Source organism: Bufo bufo, chromosome 1, assembly GCF_905171765.1.
Source record: "Bufo bufo chromosome 1, aBufBuf1.1, whole genome shotgun sequence".
NCBI classification, from domain to species: Eukaryota; Metazoa; Chordata; class Amphibia; order Anura; family Bufonidae; genus Bufo; species Bufo bufo.
The window spans coordinates 245,646,732-245,661,219 of record NC_053389.1 but is presented as its reverse complement, the minus strand read 5'-3'; the positions used below and the strand labels follow the sequence as shown (position 1 = coordinate 245,661,219).

Below are 14,488 nucleotides of genomic sequence, written 5' to 3'. Positions count from 1 at the left end.
GGCCCCGCCCTAATATCAGAACTCAGATAAGACCCCCATTAGACCTCCAAACCCCCATATCTTACCATTAGACCTCCAGACCACCAATCAGACCCCCATTAGACTTCCAGTAGATAAGGGGTAAGTACAGGGGTAAGTACAGCGCTTCTCTCCCCCTCCGCCTGGCCATGATCTTGTAGCTGGGGGAAAGAAGGAGGGGGGGCAGGGTGCCCTTTCTTTTCTGCCAGTTAACAGAGGTGCTAACTTGCTCTGGCTAGAAGTCAGGATGTTAAGAGAATGGGGACAATGGAGACTGGGAGGACAGAGTGACATGGAAGGAGCAAGGTTCCCCAGCAGCACAGAGTATTTCATGAAAAGTGTGCGATGTCTCTCAACCGTCCCGAATCCAACGGGACAGTCTTGAATTTCAACCTACAAAATTCCTGCAGTCCCAGGATGGCTGCCGCTTGTCCCCACTTCAACTGAGTATTACGTATGCGTCCTCTGGATGCACATACAGTTGAACATAATTTCTCCATGATTCCACGGGCTGCCATATGATTTGGCACAGACAGGAGCGATACAGTGACGTCATTGCACCTGCTGCACCAAGCCACAGACCAGGGCCGTCCTGCACTGTACCACTGAGCATTCAAACTTTATGGGGACACTTATAGGGGCAATATACTGTGTGTGGTGGTGGGCTCTTATGGGGACCTCAAACTATGTGAGGGGCACTCATGAGGGCATCACTTTGTATAGAGGCCATCATAATATGTGGGGGCACTTATAGGGGCATCACTGTGTGTGTGGGGACTCATTCTACTGTGAGGGGGCACTTACTGCATGGTTGGTGCTAAGGGGCATTCAAACAGTGTTGGCACAGTAAGGGGTATTCTTACTACTATATGTGGGGCACTTTTACTGTGTGTGGGCACACTGGGCGGGCTTAGTTGTGCACAGATAGGCATTGGGCAGATTTAGAGGTGTGACGCCGATTCGCGCTGCTAATACTGTCCCTCCTTGGGCTTTTGTAAAGTTGGGATGTATGGGGGATGAGGACGCAGTAAGTGATAAACTGTTTTCATCTGTTCCACAGCCATGGAGACTGGTGGATGTCAGGATGCAGTCAGCAGTCACAGTTACTCAGCAGATTTTCTTCATTTAACCCTCGCTGAGCCTTTACCTTCCAATTATTTCCTGCCGAGACCTTGAGCAGGGGAAAGAATGAGAGATTACATAAGAACACCATGCAGGCTTGTGCAAGCAGAAGGAAGCGCCTGTCATCTTCCATCATCAAGATGAATGGTACTTAAATTAAAGGGAAAGTATAACCTTCTTTAAAAGGACGGTAGATTAATTTAATCTGCACTGAAAAATTATACCTTGACTGTTTTCAGTCAGGTACAGCTGTACCTCATTGGCATGGTCAATTTGGTGTCAGTCCTGCACCTACTTAACCGGTGTGAGAGTTCGGGGAAGGGCGGATTCTGCACATATCACACAAGTTATCAAGAAACAAAAGGTAAAATAAAAATCTGCGTTTTTTTTTGGTGGCGGTTTTTCATAGCCAGTTTCTGACCACTTATAAAATGTGTTCAATGTGCTGCCCATTGTGTTGGATTGTCAATGCAACCCTCTTCTCCCACTCTTCACACACTGATAGCAACACCGCAGGAGAAATGCTAGCACAGGCTTCCAGTATCCGTAGTTTCAGGTGCTGCACATCTCGTATCTTCACAGCATAGACGATTGCCTTCAGATGATACGAGATGTGCAGCACCTGAAACTACGGATACTGGAAGCCTGTGCTAGCATTTCTCCTGCAGTGTTGCTATCGGTGTGTGAAGAGTGGGAGAAGAGGGTTGCATTGACAATCCAACACAATGGGCAGCACATTGAACACATTTTATAAGTGGTCAGAAACTTGTAAATAACTCATGAAAGAATAAAGTTACGTTAAAACCAAGCACACCATTGTTTTTCTTGTGAAATTCCCAATAAGTTTGATGTTCACATGACCCTCTTCCTATGAAAAAACTAAAGTTGGATTCAAAATGGCCGACTTCAAAATGGCCACCATGGTCACCACCCATCTTGAAAAGTTTCCCCCCTCACATATACTAATGTGCCACAAACAGGAAGTTAATATCACCAACCATTCCCATTTTATTAAGGTGTATCCATATAAATGGCCCACCCTGTAGAATGTAGAACAAACAAATATGCCAGAATTTTCAGTTTTTTTTTGCAAGCCAATAAAGGCCAAGATAAAGACGTAGTGTAGCGGCAGCCTTAAAAAACCTGTCTGCACTCCTATGATGTCTGTCACCTCCTGCTGGCATCGTAGTGGCACTGGCGACAAGTCCGGGCAATGAATGCTCAGAAGTCCCACCTAGCCGATCATTGTGCTCAGCCAATTGAGAGGTATGCCTGAATGGCCAGTCAGGACCATTTTTCAGCAGACCAATCAGTGGAGAAGGTTAGTGCAGCCAATCCAAAGGTTTGCCTCTGTTAGAATCCACTCTTCCTTCTGGTGTGCTCGAGAGTTGTGACCAGGGCCGGCGCCACCAGTAAGGCGACCTAGGCAGGCGCCTTTTAGCAGGGTGCGCCCGTTGCGGTTAAAAAAAAAAAAGCGTTGGTTATATAAGTTAACTTAAGTGGCGGCCGGCGGCACCTCTCATGCTGCGCCGCCTGAGCGGCTGAGGCTGAGCGCTCTAAAGAATCGCCTGCCTGCGCCTGCTGTCTATGTCTGCTCTGTGCTGTCTGACATGTCGGAGGAGAATCGGGGCAGAGGCTGAGCCGCTGCCGTCTGCCTCAGTAAAGCCGTGGGGGTGGGGCGGGGGCGGCGCAGCAGGCAGACCAGAGAGACAGTCTGTCAGACTGACAATGACAGTCTGACACTGCTGTGCTGTCTGTCTCTCTGGTGGTCTGAGTGACTATAACTGCTGCTGGCTTCAGGCTGCTGAGGGTGGGGAGCGGAGGCGGAGCTCTGCCGCCCTGGCCTGAATGATCTTGATCTGAACCCCCTGACCCCTCCCTGACCCCTCCCACCCTTGAGCACGTGACGCAGAGAGAGGGGTGGAGCGAAGGAGGAAGAGAAGGCCGCACACTGAGCAGCAAGCAGCCGAGCAGCCAGCCACGGCCACCATGGTCCACGAATTTGCCTCCCCGACCCCAGTTGCGGCAGCAGCGGCAGTGCCTTCTCCTTCTGGGACAGAACAGAAGTGGGCTCCTACCTGGATTGGAGTGCAGCTTGCAGGTGCAGCTGCTTTCTTCTTCCCCAGGACGACATTGGTGAATGGTGTATGTACCGTGTTTGTCTCCAGTCCCCAGAGCCAGACCAAGAGCCAGACTGCAGCCAGAGACCAGCTCATCTTATTGTCCTGGTGGTAAGTAGTCAGTAGACAATGTGCAATATGTTTATTATTTACTGTATTTTTTGCCTTATAAGACACACTTTTTTCCCCCCAAAAGTGGGGGGGAAATGGCCGTGCGTCTTATAAAGCGGATTGCGGATACTTCGCTGGCCGCTATGCTGCACAGCGCGGCCAGCGAAGTATCAGTGTGGAGGGAGGAGGCGGGGACACTCATGGCGAAGCCCGGTGCAGTGACTCTACTCTAATACACCAGGCCCCGCAGCTGTTAAGTACATTCAATCCAAATGGGTCCGCAATTACTGTACTGTACTTACTGTAGTACCGTCCTTATGTATAGCATTAAGACGGCGCAGACCGGCAGCTCCCTCGGACATATGTGATGTCATGATATGGCCAGATCATCTGATAAGGGGGGGATGGGGGCGGCAATTTTTATCTTGCCTAGGGCGGCAAAAATCCTTGCACCGGCCCTGGTTGTGACTCCTGATTATCTGAACCGGCTTGTCTGTAGACAATGTGCAATATGTTTATTATTTACTGTATTTTTTGCCTTATAAGACTCACTTTTTCCCCCCCCAAAGTGGGGGGGGGGGGGGGAATGGCCGTGTGTCTTATAAAGCGGATTGGAGGGAGGAGGCGGGGACACCTCCTGTTCTGACTTCTGATCATCTAGCATCCACCCCTTGCTTGTCTGATTTCTCTTACAACTGTTTTCTCCTCCAGTCAGGGGCTACTCTGCAGACAGTGGCATTCCTCCTAGGGTTTGCCACCTTTTCTTAAAGCCAAACCCGAACAGAAGGGAGGGAGGGTGGGCATGTCTGAAGTCAGCGCTGCCCTGGGGTAGCATCGCATCACTCCCAGCTGATCGCTGTACCCGGGCACAGGATTACAAACCCGGACTGTCCGGGTCATTCCCGTACGGGTGGCAACCCTAGTTCCTCCAGTGCAGGCAGACCACATGGGGGCCTGTCAGCGATGGACTGGCCATCGGGAGTACTGGGAGAATCCCGGTGGGCCGATCGAATTATGGGCCGGCCAGGGCCGCCATCAGGGGGCCCTGGCCGCACGACCCCCCCCTGCACGCACAGTACACTCAGCGGCGGCATCACTACCAGACGGGGGCGGGGCGGTTATCAGCGAGGCCCTGATAGACTGAAGAGAGATGTTAGCCCCGCCCCCGGCTCAGCTGAATAGATGGATGTGAGCCCCGCCTCCTGCTTCGCCCTCCAGCGCAGCTGAATGAATGTGAGCCCCTCCCCTACTGCTGCTCCGCCCCCCGTTTAGCAGAATGGATGGCTGTGAGCACCGCCACCACCCCTCCTGCCGCTCCGCCCCCGGCTCTGCTGAATGGATGGATGTGAGCCACGCCTCTCTTGTTTCCCCGCCCCTCTATTTGCTCCGCCCCCGGCTCTGCTGAATGGATGTATGTGAGCCCCGCCCCTCTATTTGCTCCGCCCCCGGCTCTGATGAATGGATGGATGTGAGCCCCGCCCCTCTATTTGCTCCGCTGAATGGATGTATGTGAGCCCCGCCCCTTTATTTGCTCCGCCCCCGGTGGGCCGGTCAGTGGGCCGGTCTGGCTGAAGTCCAGGGCCACTTTATTGTCCCAGTCCATCCCTGGGGCCTGTCCAAAAACTCCATCTCCCACCCCTGTGTCGGACTGGGGTATGTAGGGCCCACCAGTGTAACTGATTCTGGGGGCCCACCTTTGGGCTCCTGCACACTAACATATTTTTTTTCTGTGTCCGTACCATTATTTTTTTTTGTGTGACCTGTATGTGAGACCATTAACTTCAATGGGGCCGCAAAAAACGGAAACTACTCCATGTGCATTCAGTGTCTGTATGTCCGCATGGTATGAAAAATGATAGAACCTGTCCTATTATTGTCGGCATTACACACTAGGATAGGACTGTTCTATTAGAGGCCGGCTGTTCTGTTCCGCATAATGTGGAATGCACACATCCGGTTTCCATGTTTTGCGGATCCGCAATTTGCAGACTACAAAACATCCAACAGTCGTGTTCATGAGCCCAACAGAAATATTAAAGGGTTTCTACCATCAGAATTTCTGTTATGTAGCTGACATCAGCGATGTGCTAATGTCATCAGTACACAACAGTGTTCTTTTTACATTTGTCCCTGCGGCCGTTCTCCTAAAAACCACACTTTTACAATATGCTAATGAGCCTCTAGGTGCCATGCGGGCGTTGATTCAGCACCTAGAGGCTCGGTCTACTAACTACTTATCCCGCCCAGGTCCTCCGTTTAGCCCGCCCCTCTCTTCTTGATTGATGTCCAAGTTTGCAGCATCGCTGACGAAATCCCGCGCCTGCGCCATTCACTTCTGTAAGTGGTTAGTAGACGGAGCCTCTAGGTGCTGAATCAACGCCCGCATAGCACCTAGAGGCTCATTAGCATATTGTAAAAGTGTGTTTTTTAGGAGAACGGCCGCAGGGACAAATGTAAAAAGAACACTGTTGTGTACTGATGACATTAGCACATCGCTGATGTCAGCTACATAGAAATTCTGATGGTAGAAACCCTTTAACCTCCTCAGGACCGCCGTACGCAGGATTGCGTCTTTGCGGCGGCCCTGCTCTTCTGGGCGAGACGCGAGATTTCCTGTGAACGCGCGCACACAGGCGCGCGCGTTCACAGGAACGGAAGGTAAGAGAGTTGATCTCCAGCCTGCCAGCGGCGATCGTTCGCTGGCAGGCTGGAGATTTGTTTTGATAACAGCGTCTAATATACCTGCTACCTGGTCCTCTGGTGGTCCCCTTTGTTTGGATCGACCACCAGAGGACACAGGTAGCTCAGTAAATATGTTGCACCAAGTACCACTACACTACACCCCCCCCCCTGTCACTTATTAACCCCTTATTCACCCTTGATCACCCCTGATCACCCCTGATCACCCCATATAGACTCCCTGATCACCCCCCTGTCATTGATTACCCCCCTGTCATTGATCAACCCCCTGTAAAGCTCCATTCAGATGTCCGCATGATTTTTACGGATCCACTGATAGATGGATCGGATCCGCAAAACGCATACGGACGTCTGAATGAAGCCTTACAGGGGCGTGATCAATGACTGTGGTTATCACCCCATATAGACTCCCTGATCACCCCCCTGTCATTGATCAACCCCCTGTAAAGCTCCATTCAGATGTCCGCATGATTTTTACGGATCCACTGATAGATGGATCGGATCCGCAAAACGCATACGGACGTCTGAATGAAGCCTTACAGGGGCGTGATCAATGACTGTGGTTATCACCCCATATAGACTCCCTGATCACCCCCCTGTCATTGATCAACCCCCTGTAAAGCTCCATTCAGATGTCCGCATGATTTTTACGGATCCACTGATAGATGGATCGGATCCGCAAAACACATACAGGCGTCTCCCTGGAGCCTTCCAGGGGGGGTGATCACCCCATATAGACTCCCTGATCACCCCCCTGTCATTGATCACCCCCTCCCTGTCATTGATCACCCCCCCCTGTCATGCTGCATTCAGATGTCCGTATGATTTTTACGGATCCACGGATACATGGATCGGATCCGCAAAACACATACGGACATCTGAATGGAGTCATGGTGATCAATGACAGGGGGGTGATCACCCCATATAGACTCTCTGATCACCCCCCTGTCATTGATCACCCCCCCTGTCATTGATCACCCCCCTGTCATTGATCACCCCTCTGTAAGGCTCCATTCAGACATTTTTTTGGCCCAAGTTAGCGGAATTATTATTTTTTTTTCTTACAAAGTCTCATATTCCACTAACTTGTGTCAAAAAATAAAATCTCACATGAACTCACCATACCCCTCACGGAATCCAAATGCGTAAAATTTTTTAGACATTTATATTCCAGACTTCTTCTCACGCTTTAGGGCCCCTAGAATGCCAGGGCAGTATAAATACCCCACATGTGACCCCATTTCGGAAAGAAGACACCCCCAGGTATTCCGTGAGGGGCATATTGAGTCCATGAAAGATTGAAATTTTTGTCCCAAGTTAGCGGAAAGGGAGACTTTGTGAGAACAAAATCAAAAAAATCAATTTCCGCTAACTTGTGCCAAAAAAAAAAAATTTCTATGAACTCGCCATGCCCCTCATTGAATACCTTGGGGTGTCTTCTTTCCAAAATGGGGTCACATGTGGGGTATTTATACTGCCCTGGCATTCTAGGGGCCCCAAAGCGTGAGAAGAAGTCTGGTATCCAAATGTCTAAAAATACCCTCCTAAAAGGAATTTGGGCCCCTTTGCCCACCTAGGCTGCAAAAAAGTGTCACACATCTGGTATCGCCGTACTCAGGAGAAGTTGGGAAATGTGTTTTGGGGTGTCATTTTACATATACCCATGCTGGGTGAGATAAATATCTTGGTCAAATGCCAACTTTGTATAAAAAAATGGGAAAAGTTGTCTTTTGCCAAGATATTTCTCTCACCCAGCATGGGTATATGTAAAATGACACCCCAAAACACATTCCCCAACTTCTCCTGAGTATGGAGATACCAGATGTGTGACACTTTTTTGCAGCCTAGGTGGGCAAAGGGGCCCATATTCCAAAGAGCACCTTTCGGATTTCACAGGTCATTTACCTACTTACCACACATTAGGGCCCCTGGAAAATGCCAGGGCAGTATAACTACCCCACAAGTGACCCCATTTTGGAAAGAAGACACCCCAACGTATTCCGTGAGGGGCATGGCGAGTTCCTAGAATTTTTTATTTTTTGTCACAAGTTAGTGGAAAATGATTTTTTTTTTTTTTTTTTTTCATACAAAGTCTCATATTCCACTAACTTGTGACAAAAAATAAAAACTTCCATGAACTCACTATGCCCATCAGCGAATACCTTGTGGTGTCTTCTTTCCAAAATGGGGTCACTTGTGGGGTAGTTATACTGCCCTGGCATTCTAGGGGCCCAAATGTGTGGTAAGGAGTTTGAAATCAAATTCTGTAAAAAATGACCAGTGAAATCCGAAAGGTGCTCTTTGGAATATGGGCCCCTTTGCCCACCTAGGCTGCAAAAAAGTGTCACACATCTGGTATCTCCGTACTCAGGAGAAGTTGGGGAATGTGTTTTGGGGTGTCATTTTACATATACCCATGCTGGGTGAGAGAAATATCTTGGCAAAAGACAACTTTTCCCATTTTTTTATACAAAGTTGGCATTTGACCAAGATATTTATCTCACCCAGCATGGGTATATGTAAAAAGACACCCCAAAACACATTCCTCAACTTCTCCTGAATACAGAGATACCAGATGTGTGACACTTTTTTGCAGCCTAGGTGGGCAAAGGGGCCCATATTCCAAAGAGCACCTTTCGGATTTCACTGGTCATTTTTTACAGAATTTGATTTCAAACTCCTTACCACACATTTGGGCCCCTAGAATGCCAGGGCAGTCTAACTACCCCACAAGTGACCCCATTTTGGAAAGAAGAGACCCCAAGGTATTTCGTGATGGGCATAGTGAGTTCATAGAACTTTTTATTTTTTGTCACAAGTTAGTGGAATATGAGACTTTGTAAGAAAAAAAAAAATCATCATTTTCCGCTAACTTGTGACAAAAAATAAAAAGTTCTATGAACTCACTATGCCCATCAGCGAATACCTTAGGGTGTGTACTTTCCGAAATGGGGTCATTTGTGGGGTGTTTGTACTGTCTGGCCATTGTAGAACCTCAGGAAACATGACAGGTGCTCAGAAAGTCAGAGCTGCTTCAAAAAGCGGAAATTCACATTTTTGTACCATAGTTTGTAAACGCTATAACTTTTACCCAAACCATTTTTTTTTTATCAAAGACATGTAGAACAATAAATTTAGAGCAAAATTTATATATGGATCTCGTTTTTTTTGCAAAATTTTACAACTGAAAGTGAAAAATGTCATTTTTTTGCAAAAAAATCGTTAAATTTCGATTAATAACAAAAAAAGTAAAAATGCCAGCAGCAATGAAATACCACCAAATGAAAGCTCTATTAGTGAGAAGAAAAGAAGGTAAAATTCATTTGGGTGGTAAGTTGCATGACCGAGCAATAAACGGTGAAAGTAGTGTAGGTCAGAAGTGTAAAAAGTGGCCTGGTCTGCTGCACTCCTTCCTCTTCCAAGGGGGGAGTATAATGGAGATTCTTCTGAAGATTTTATTGATCTACATGCTGAAGAGGATCTTCAGGAAGAACAACTATGGGCCTCAACCGACTCTCTTTACAAGGAACAAGAACATGATTGCATCACAATGATGGAAGCTGAAGTAGGGACACCACCATCAGTCCAAGACACTCCTCTGACAAACCCTCATTGGATTCTCTTTGTGGACGGCTCAAGGTACGCCGATGACAAGGGGAAGTTCCATACAGGCATGGCAGTCACAAGTGAGCATGAAGTGCTGTGTGCAAGACAATTGCGCCCAGACCAGTCAGCACAAGAAGCTGAACTCATTGCCCTCACTGGCAAAAGACTCTACCGCCAATATCTACACAGATTCTAGATATGCCTTTGGAGTGGTTCATGACTTTGGACTAATATGGAAGGCCCGGGATTACATCACAGCTGCAGGAACCCCGATTAAGAATGCTGCAGCAGTAGCAGCCCTAATGGCAGCAGTACTCCTGCCCAACCAAGTGGCAGTGATCAAAGTAAAGGCCCATACTCGAGCTGACACCCCTGAGGCCAGAGGAAACGCCCTAGCTGACCAAGCGGCCAAGGAAGCAGCAGTGAAAGAGGAAAGAGTCCAGTCAGACCAGATTATGATAACACAGGAGGACCTGGAACAAGAAGAAATCACATGGGACCTACTGAAACAAATGCAGAAACAGGCCACTCCCAGGGAAAAGGAAATCTGGCTGAAAGAATCAGCCCTCGAAGAAGAATCTGGACTCTGGACACAAGGAAAGAGAGTCTGCCTACCCAGAGCTCTTTATCCCCTAATAGCCTCAGTGGCCCATGGGCCCACCCACCAATCCAAAACCATCATGAAAGAACTAATTGACAAAATATGGGTGGCCCCAGGGATAACTCCTGTCCTGGTGAGACATACCCAAGCGTGTCTCATCTGTGCAGAGTGTAACCCCGGCAGAACCGAGCCCACTCCCAGAAAATGTCTCCCGAAAGCCTTATATCCCTTTCAGAGGATACAAATCGATCATATCCAGATGCCAATGTGCCAAGGGTTTCAATATGTGCTAGTAGTGATAGACTTGTTCTCTGGGTGGCCAGAAGCCTACCCCGTCCGAAACCAGACAGCAACCACTACTACAAAAAAACTGATGCAGGAGCTTGTCTGTAGGTTCGGAGTACCTGAGGTCATTGAGAGTGATCAGGGCCCAGCATTCACTGCTAGTCTAACCCAAGAGGTCTGGAAGATGGTAGGGTCACACCTGGCGTATCATACCCCATACAGGCCCCAAAGCAGCGGCAAAGTCGAAAGATTGAACGGGGTGTTAAAATCTAAAAAGCTGAAGATGACCAGGGAGACAGGGCTTAATTGGGTTCAGTGTTTGCCTATAACCCTCTTTTCAGTTAGGCATACACCAAGGCCCCCACACAAACTAACCCCATATGAGATCTTATTTGGAACAGGGCCAAGAATGGGACAGTATTTCCCACAACAGTTACAAATGCATTATGAATCTGTTGCAAAATATGTGATAGCCTTGAGCAAGCAATTGTCTAATATACATGCACAAGTTTTCTCTTCCATTCCAGATCCTAACTCCCTGGAGGGAAGCCACACTCTCAAACCTGGAGAGTGGGTGGTGGTCAAGAAACACGTCAGAAGCACCCTCGAACCACGATACGAGGGACCTTACCAGGTGTTGCTGACCACCCCAACCTCTGTGAAACTCGAAGGGAGACTCACCTGGATCCACGCTTCACATTGTAAAAGAGTGAAGGCTGTCCCACCGTCCCAGGAACCATAAGCCATGAGGATTCACATACTGATCATGACTTTGACAGTGGGCATATCTGCAGTATTCACGCCACTGGGTGATGAATGGGACAATTCACTGATACGGCACCATCAAATTTTAGTCCAGGGGTTGAAGGAGACTGAAACTCTGAGAGATTGTTGGATCTGTACCCACAGTCCCGTGAGTTCAACCAGTATGCCTTATTTTGCAATACCCCTGGACCTTTCTGAACTGATTGACCTGTCTAATTCTACCATCTTTCTCACTAGTATACACCAAGTTAAATCCAGTACAAACAAGGACAGGGAAGTAGCCTTACCTGTTGCAGGGTGGGCAGATGCCCCATGGCTCATGATAAACAGATCAAGACCCTCGGTAGATCATAGCTCTACTCCTTGGCAAGAGGGACACTGGGCTAATGTCACATGTTTTCCTAACTGGACACACTGTTATTGTCTCCAAGTACAAACCAAAGGTATGACATTTAGTCCACACATACACTCAGGTTGCAATGATTAAAAAAACAGACAGCCACGTGCAGTGTATTGGTGTAGATGCTGTGAACGGAAAGGATCTGCCCTGTAACAACCGTACTGTACAGGACCTTATCACAGGTATATTAGCTAACGACACCGAAAGTCAGTCAAAAGGTATTGGGGGTTGGCTCATGGGAATTGTCCAAGTAATATTACAGGTAGCCCTAATAATATTGGTGATATATGTAGTGATTAAGCTCGTTCTTATTTGTGTGACCCGCTTTTCAAAAGGAATGAAGAAAACTGATGAACGACCTATTATGCTCCTCTACGATGAGGAAGGACAGAAGGAAACATCGTTCAACACAGCTCCCCCTCCTCACAATGATGCCTGGCTGAGATAGGGTGAGATGAATCCCAGGGTATTACCACAAGTCCGAGCAACCGGGAGCCTACCTATAAGGGGTAGGTTGTCGCCACTGCGGGTGAAGAGGATACAAATGGTATGCCCAGGGGATTCGCTAGGCGAAGGGAAAGTCTACAATCAAGTTTCCAAGGGGGGACTGTTATGGACTATTAATACAAAATGGATACTTGCTTGTTGAGGACTATGTTTAGCTAAGATGGCGGCCAGGCATTCAGCCAACACCTATAAACTAGAATCTTACTTTGTGTTTTATCATGTGTTTCTTTGTGGTTTCCGTTCAGCTCAAGCAAGCAGTTACAAAGAGGTTTCCGTTCAGCTCAAGCAAGCAGTTAGAAAGTAGAAAGAAGTAACGGTTTCTCCCACGAGCCAGGAGGGAGGGGGGAGGAATTTACTCTGAGCTGTGAAGGTTACAGAAAAAGTATAGTGTTTGTAGCCAATAGGGAAGATATACTTTATCTTTCACTCACCCCCCCCCCCCTCCCACCTCTCCCTGTCGTAAAACCTATGTATTATGCTGTTTTCAGAAAATAAAGCAGAGATCCTGTTTAACCCCGTGCTGTGGGTTGTCTCAGTTTGATCTCTCCGTGCACGTACACTAATTGATTTGGATCAGTACATCAACCGAACTGGCAGCTTGGCCAGAACCAGAACATAAGCACTGGGGGCTGAGGTGGTTAAAGATGAAGTATGATGACAGACACTCACAGCAAAATGCACAAACATACATGTGGCAGAATTTAGGCTACTTTCACACTTGCAGTAGCAGGGTCCGGCAGTATGTTCCAGCAGGGGAACAGCCTGTCGCATCCTAGCCCACCGTGCCGCCGGAAGTCCGCTGTAGTTTTTGTTTAGCTGCGGCCGGACCTCCGGCCCGCCACCATTATGGTGAATAAAGCCAGAACGGACCTCCGGCGGCACGGTGGGCTAGCGTAAGCAAGGATCTGGGAGTCTGTTCCCCCACTGGAATAGCCTGCCGGACCCTGCTCCCGCAAGTGTGAAAGTGGCCTTACACATATATGGATATCCTGCCCTTAAGTCAGTCAGAAACAAGACGCATGCAGTTCCTATCACACGTAGGAAACATGCAATGCACGCACCAAGACATTTTTTGCCTAACCCTATTAAGTGTAGCCCACCTAAAGGGGATAAAGGGGCTGCCTCACTTCAACAAATGGCATTTATTATGTAGAGCAAGTTAATACAAGGCACTTACTAATGTATTGTGATTGTCCATATTGACTCTTTTCCATTCCATTATACACAGCACGTATCCGTGGTTACGACCACCCTACAATCCAGCAGTGGTGGCCGTGCTTGCACATTATAGGTAAAGGTGTTGGCCTATGAGCATTTCCAGCCTTTCCCTATAGTGTGTAAGCATGTTCACCACTTCTGGATTGTAGGGTGGTCGTAACCACGGATACGTGCTGTGTATAATGTGATGGAAAGGAGGCAATATGGACAATCACAATACATTAGTAAGTGCTTTGTATTAACTCTCTATACATGATTAATGCAGCGTATTGGTTTCGCCTCCAGAGCGGAATGAAGGCGGAACGGAGGCAACCTGATGCATTCTGAGCGGATCCTTATCCATTCAGAATGCATTGGGGCTGAACTGATCCGTTTTGGGGCCGTTTGTGAGAGCCCTGAAACGGACCTCACAGGCGGACCCAGAAACGGCAGTGTGAAAGTAGCCTAAAATACAAATGCTCGTCTGTTAAAGGGGCTGTGTCCACTTTTCTAGTTATCCTCTATCCACAGGATCAGGAATAAGTAAGTGATTCATGGGGGTCTGAGCGCTGGAGCCCCCACTGATCCCCCTTCTTGACTGAGCGGCAGGTCGGAGCATATGCAGTCTCCATCCAGTCTCTATGGGGTCGCTGGAGATGGCCAGTGGTCCAAGGAGAATGAATGGAGCAGCAGGGGCGTATGTGTAACCTGTCACAGCATAAAAAGGGGAACAGGATCCATTCTTGGATCAGTGGGGGTCGCATGCCCTATGGTGTGGAGAGGATAACTATCCCTCCCCACCAGTATCTCTTTACATGGCAGCAGTGATGCGTGTAAATACGGAATATCATCACTGCCGCCGAATACGGAATATCATCACTGCCGCCATGTAAACCATACGTGTCAATACTGGAGAATGTGACGCAATGGGCAGAATTTTTCGGGCATAAGTCCAACCCCCTTTGCAGGTCATAACCTTTAACAAAGCCCAAGCAAAGGGCACAAACGGAGGGTCATAATGTCTATAGTGACCATACATGTGTGTGAGAAGTCTGA

The 14,488-nt window shown here is 48.2% G+C and overlaps 1 protein-coding gene across 2 annotated transcripts in view; it reads left to right on the top strand.

Moving 5' to 3' along the window:
• The first annotated feature begins 14,030 nt into the window (after positions 1 to 14,030).
• Positions 14,031 to 14,488, top strand: part of LOC121005406 (aldo-keto reductase family 1 member B1-like) — a 41,796-nt gene continuing 41,338 nt past the window's right edge. For both annotated transcript variants that reach the window (XM_040438162.1, XM_040438154.1), the window contains exon 1: positions 14,031 to 14,041. The gene's annotated coding sequence lies outside the window, so the exon portion shown is untranslated. The remainder of the gene's footprint in view (positions 14,042 to 14,488) is intronic.